This window comes from Cervus elaphus, chromosome 31 (assembly GCF_910594005.1).
Source record: "Cervus elaphus chromosome 31, mCerEla1.1, whole genome shotgun sequence".
Classification (NCBI taxonomy): domain Eukaryota; kingdom Metazoa; phylum Chordata; class Mammalia; order Artiodactyla; family Cervidae; genus Cervus; species Cervus elaphus.
In genome coordinates, this window is record NC_057845.1 from 52,490,119 (window position 1) to 52,496,941 (window position 6,823).

Genomic DNA, 6,823 nt, shown 5'->3' on the forward strand with positions numbered 1-6,823 from the left:
GATTTTATCAGCTTCCAGAGAGAGCTAAGTGTGGCTTCAAAATAACGTGCCTTTTCATTGACTTTTGGAGACAGACAGTGTTCTTATTTTCTTTGACTCAAATGATGAAATTTTAAGCCAAATGGCATGGGAAGGTATTTTCAAAGCAGGCAAGAAGTGCCTTCCAAACTATAGCACACAAATGGTTGGTCACTCATTCAATATGTGTATGTTCCAATTGTGTCTGCACACACAAACATGCACACACACAATGCTGATAATAGTCTTCAGCTAAGTATTTTGCTATTTTTTATTCATATTAACAAAGATGTACACACGAATGTAAATGCATATACATGCACACATACACTTTTGTTTCTATCAGCTCATGATACCGCCTTCCTTTTCCGTGATACTTAGCAGTTGGACCCACCCTATCTGAGTTCAGGAATGAAGCACTTGGGTGTCTGCTCTAGGCTCTAACAAAGCAAATCAATTATACAACAAATATTTATTTAGTACTTATTACTCCAGTACGCAGTATCCCATGAGTGTTTACAAATAAACTTCAATACACCCATGTCCTCTAGGATCTTAATGCACATAAAACATTAACAGGCATCATATAATTAAGGGTTAAAATGTTGGACACAGGCCGTTAAGGGTAGTGGGAATTTCAGAGAAGAGGAAGAAAAATGAGAGCTAACAAAGTCAAATAGGACTTTGGGGGAGCTGAAACTTGAGCTGGATCTTTAAGGGCTGGTGTCATTTCAGTTGGCAGAAAGAAGAAGGTGAGGGGGAAGTCCCTGTTCTTGATCTGTCTATTATAGTAACTTAAATGAGTTGATGTGCAATCATAGGGAATATAATTTTAGAGGCAAACAGTTCTCTGTCTCATCATATATGAGAAGATTCTGTCTTAGATATAGTGGAATGTTTGTCTTCTAAAATATAATTATATGGGGCAGTTTAAATACATCGGGACAGGTTACTTTTCATTTATACCTTAGCTAAATACAGTTAAGATGACTTCTTTCCACTGAATACTTAACTGTAGCATCACAAGGACTTGAGGTCCCATGTTTTCGTGTCTCCTATATAAAGGTCTCTCAAGAGATTTGTTTTTATGTTCTAAGACTCAGTGATTGGAAACACTTGGTTTTCGAAGATAAGCTGTTTTTTTCTCCTTAAGAGATAGAGAAAACAATATCTGATTAGTTTAGCAGTGGTGGAAGTTTTGGCTTGCATTTCTTCCTTCTAACTTTACTGTACGTTTTGGCCTCCTATGTACATACAACCCAAACTTCAGACCCCTCTTACTCATCTCCAGGTTCACCATCTTACGGTATATAGAATTGAAGGGAAGGTTAGTCTCATTATTCCTCTGAGTCATTCAGGGACCTCACCATCATGCTCTTCTCAGGATCAGTTTTGACATACCCTTCTCATGATAAAGATTGATGGTTGTCCCTTTTTGTTTCCTCTCCTTTCTCATTAGTAGAGCCTTTGGGTTTTAGCTGTGTGGTTGTCTATGTATAATAAAGAATACTTTACTGGACTTCCTTGCTGCAAGTATACCCAAATCCTAGACAATGGGATGTAGGCAGAAGTTGTATGTGCAGCTTATAGAAGTATTCCTAAAGGAAGCAGGCATGCCCTTCTTCGTTGCTTCCTTCTTGTGAGAATATTGTTGTAACATTGCGGAATTTTAGTAGCCATTGTGGACAGTGGGATGACCCAGAGCAGTAAGAAAATAATACCTCTCTCAAAAGATGGGTATAAGGAATAAAGAAAAGAATGTATTTAGGCGGTGCTTGTCACATTAAAAATTACTCAGTAAACGTTATGTGTTGTTTTCAATTTAGATTGAATGCTGACTTCTGTGGAAGGACCGTGTGTTTGTGTGTGTGTATTTTCCAGTACTTACCTATTTGATATAAGAAGAATATAACATCAAGGCTTGTACTCAAAAGGAACCAGACTTGGAAAGACCATATCCATTGCACTGTGTCAGATCAGTTCCAGGACATTCTGCTAGCTCGGCTGGCTCAGATTTGGGGAACTGTGCTGGAGAGGAATAGAAGGTGGATCTGGAGAGAGACCAGTCTTTGAGACTGGAAGGGCTAAGTTAAGCTTCAAGCAATAAAGACCCAAAATAACACAGAGCTTAAAAAAGACAACCATTTGTTTCTCTTTCATCCAAGGCTTAGTGTAGCCACTCTTAAAGAATCTGATGAGATTTTTGGACAGATTTTTGGACACTGTTTCCTCTGTCTGTGGGCAAATTGCTGTAGGGGTGTCATTCTAACAGTTAAGTACATTTTGGGGGGGTCTGATTATTAATTTTTTTCTATTTTTAAAAACATTCTTTCACAAGCCTCCTTAAATCATGGTGGGAGGATAACAATAAAAAATGGAATTAGGACTGAGAAACTATAAGGTTAATGGGGAGAGAGGGCAGGAAGACACCTAAGAAGTAAAGTCTTAACCCCTGATGTGTGAGGCAGGGCGGAGTGGAGCGCTTGGAGCACAGCGTGAGGGCACTGAGCCGGATGTCAGGAGGCCTGACGTGAAAGGGACCAGACCCTTCAGAAGCCTTGCCTGTCTCCCTGTCACTTCTCTTGACTAGGCTGTTGATCGCTATTAGTTTTTTCTTTTTGTATTAATGAGAATTTCCTTAGTGCACGATCTGTGAAAGGTTTTTAACACTTACTGAGTGCCCACATGGTGCATATATGCAGCCATGTTCCAGAGGAAAGAAACTGTTTGCATAATCTTCTCTTGTGGAGGTCAGTCTGTTTGTTTAGACTTGAGGAAAAGTAGTGATGCCTCCTCTAACAAGCTTCTCTTCAGAATCAATGTGCAGTGAGGGAGTTCTAGTGAGCATTTAAGAACTAAGAAAAATAGTAAAAACAGGAAGAGAAAACATAAACATGAAGCAGGTCATTAGCTAATAGAAATCATTGTATTTATGAAATGATGAGCATTTAAGGACAAAGAAAATCAGTGAAAACAAGAAGAGAAAGTGTAAACATGAAGCAAGTCTATTTGCTGATTGAAATAATTGCATTTACTTTTCCATTATGGAGGATAGGACAGGGCAGCCCTATTCTTCTCTGCTCAGAAAAGTACTGAGAATCTAACCTGTGTTTCCCAGTCTTACTGTTTGTAAAATAAAATGGAGACTGGAGATTGCCTGAAAGTGAAAGGAATGTGTGGTGAAGATGGGGGAGAATCTGCAGCCCCCAAATGATGTGACTTAGTGAAGGTGGCTGAGTCCAATTCTGTGCTGATGACACATACTGAAGACCCTTTTCTTTTCAATATCCACTGGCCTCCTTTGTATTAGGTAAGAGTATCGGAAACCAACTTACGCTGGATTAAGAAACAAACAGGCTTATTCTAAGAAAGCAGAGACGATGCATGGACGCTAGGGGCAGGAGTGAAGCCGGGCTCCAGAGAACACTGGGCAGCTTCAGGGTCAGCGCAGGGCCTGCTTCCCTGGCTGGGCGGCCCCGTCTGCCCTCCTGCTCATCCCCGCCTCTCCATCACACAGCCGAAGAGGCCCCTCTAGCAGCCCCTGGGCTTCTGTGTGCCTGCGTTTGTGAGTGCCTGCTGAGTTAGGAATCTGGGAGAGAAGTTAAGCAGTTCAAAAGTGTCCACCTTTGGTCCAGACAGCTATGGGCAGAGGTGAGGGACATTAAGGTTATGTAGCAAAACAGAGCTGCCAGAGGCTCACCTCATTATATGCATGGGGTTACTCTCAGAGCAGGTGACTTGGCCCAAGGTATTGGCAGACACTTCATAAGGTAAACTGTGTTTATTACTTTGTGCTGAGCCCCAGAGTAACTGCTTAACCCCTTATGTGTTGTCCTAAAACAAAGTGACAAATAAAAATAGATTTTTTTTTAAATAGAATTTTTCATTTCCCTCTTTGTATTGACTTCAAATAATACCGGGCTATTTCCAGTGTTAAGGAATAGTAAGCTTCTATTAATTTGGCATGTTTGCTTTGGAGAATAAATTCTGAACTGCCTGATTTCCTCATGTTTCAAAGATTTCACTCTAAGTAGACTTAAAGCAAATGGATAACTGAAGATAGACAATTTATTTCATAGTTGTTTTTAAGCAGCTGGGCCTCTGATGCATGAATTTATAACCCATTATTGATACCCATAGCAGGATCTCCCATAGCAATTTCCCTGTCATCAAACAGCTTCTCAGACCATATTGAAAGAAAAAAAAAAAAAAAAAAAAGAAAAAAAACTAGCTTAAGACAAGTATCTAGTCACCCTGTGGGTGTATTTACAGAAAATAACGCACTGATGGGCCCTTATTTGCAGAATATACATTTTGTAAAAGAATTCCTCTGAAGCCTTTGGGTTGTATGTGTTTGGTACTGGAGACTCAGTCAGTCTTTACTGAGATTAGGAACCAACTTCAGAGCTGTTATTTGCACCCGGGATCCTGCGCACCGTCCTCTGGGATCTTCAAGAACGACAGTGTGCACGGAACCAGCATCTTCAGGCAAAAGCAGGAGCAGATCTCAGGGGAGATACTACTTAGATTTCAAAAGAAGAAAAAAGTATTCATTTCTTATTTTCACCACTCACAGATCTTCCCTGGATGTGAGATACCGCCCCCCCCCCCACCCCGACACACACCTCAACTATTAAGACTGAAAGAGATTCCATTAACCAATATTTTTTTAAAATAGGGGGTTGTTATTGGTGGTGGTCTAAGTTAATTATACAAGATGTTATAGAGATACTGAAACTGCAGAAATGTGTCTCTGGGGGCTCCAGTCTTTTATGTCTCAGCACTTAAAAAATTCAGCAAGAGGCACAGGGATAGATGAGAAGTGATTTATTAGAAGAAGATGCTTGTGAGATTTACAAGTGGGTGGTGAGAGGATGCTCCCAGGAAATTAGTGGACTACAGTTTTATAATCAAAGGGAAAGTGTGGAGGGAGAGAAAACCACCTTCTTCCTCATTCCTGAGTAGATGTCAAGGTTCCATCCTCAGCTGCTCTGCAGCAGGTGGGGGGATTTTCTGGTCCTTATGTGGTCCAACTGGGGCTGTCATGGTGCATTGAAAATGAGCAAAGAGGTGGTAACATATACTGAAATGTGATAAAGCATCTCAGTTTTCAGTATAATGTCACCGTTTCCTTATGTTTTTGGTTTTGGCGTGTGCAGAGAAGCAGGTCCTGGGAGTCGGTGGCTTACTGAGCTCAGAGGACAGGGTGTGGGTCTCATTTCACTGTTGTTTTATTGTTTGGGGCTCGTCTCCTGCTTCTGTTGCATAGTTTTGCTGCTAAGCAAGCCTGCTTGGTTTTGTGGTTAAGCCAACCTGCTTTCTTGACTGATCATTAATGTACAGGGGTTTCTTATATTTTTTCCTTTACTTATGATCCCTTGGTGGGATTAACTATTTAAACACCTCCTTAGCCCCTTTTCTCCATCCCTATCAATACCACTTTAAATTCAGACAAATTACTATACATCAAGAAATATTAAGATGTTAATATTTTTATATTAATATAGAATATTAAGATAGTCAGTCTAATCCCCAAATAAATTAAAAGATATCAGTGCAAAAAATCAACTTGGTGATTTCTAAAAAGAATATAAGTCCTTAAAAAATAATGAACTAGGTGATATGCGTTTGCTTTAGGGTAATGCAAGAAGTTATTAGAGGATTCACGTAAAATAACCATCCCCTGACATGATAGAGGCCATTTGATTTTTTTTGACCTTATTTTTTTTTTCCTGATTTTTACAATATTGTGTTGGTTTCTGCCATATAGCAGCATGAATCAGCCATAACCATACACATATCCCCTTCCTTCCCCCTCCCTCCTTTTCCTCCCCTCCCATTCCTCCAGATCATCACAGTTGACTTAATTTTTTTTTAAATTTTTGAGCTGTGTTATTAGAGTTAAAACATTTTAAGCCACTTTATTGAGATATGATTGAAATATAAAAAGCAGTACATATTTAATGTATGTAGCAATGATTTTAGAGCACTTGATTTTTTAAAAAACACCTATTTAAGGAATAGAGTATGGTTGTTTTTCAAACGTCCCTTTTTGGATTTTGTTTTGTATTCAAGTACTTTAAAAAAAAATGCACATAATGTGTTAAAAGTTTCATGGAAAGTGGGACTTCACTAGATCTCAGCCAGATGAAATGACAGTCAAAATTCATTAGACTGACAAGACACAAGCGGGGGAAAGAATAAAAATGCGCCCAAGAGTGGCGTCAGCAGCAGTGTGGTGAAGTGGTCAGGATGGTTCTAGAGCTGTGGCTTAGAGTGTGTGTGTTTGGTGGAGAGGTATTTTCCTGAACCTAAATGGCAAAAAGAATAGAATTTTTTATCATGACTCTGTATTGACCTAATATCTTGAGAATCCTGCTATTCTCTGTCAGAGTAACGAAATAGCCTGGTTTTATTTATTTGACACATTCTCTTTGGAGACTAAATTTATGGCATGACATTCATTATCCTATTTTATTAAGAATTTTTGGAATGAGGTGTTCTGAAACCTTTACCTTTTCTTCTGAAATGGGGAAAGAGCTGTTAAATTACCAAATGACTGAACTAATTTCTTATATGTTCCAAATGCATTTTTACTTTGAAATTTCTCTACCATAGTATTTTCCACTCTCTTTCCCTCTCTGCATATTTATTCCTTCAACTCATACATTATTAGGAAACTTATAAAGTTCGAATGAACAAATGTCTGGCTTTAAATGCAAATGAAAATTCCTGTTTTTTCTGGACTTTATGCATATGTGTATCCTGTCAGCAGGGAGTGATCTCATTATATTGATTGCCTCCA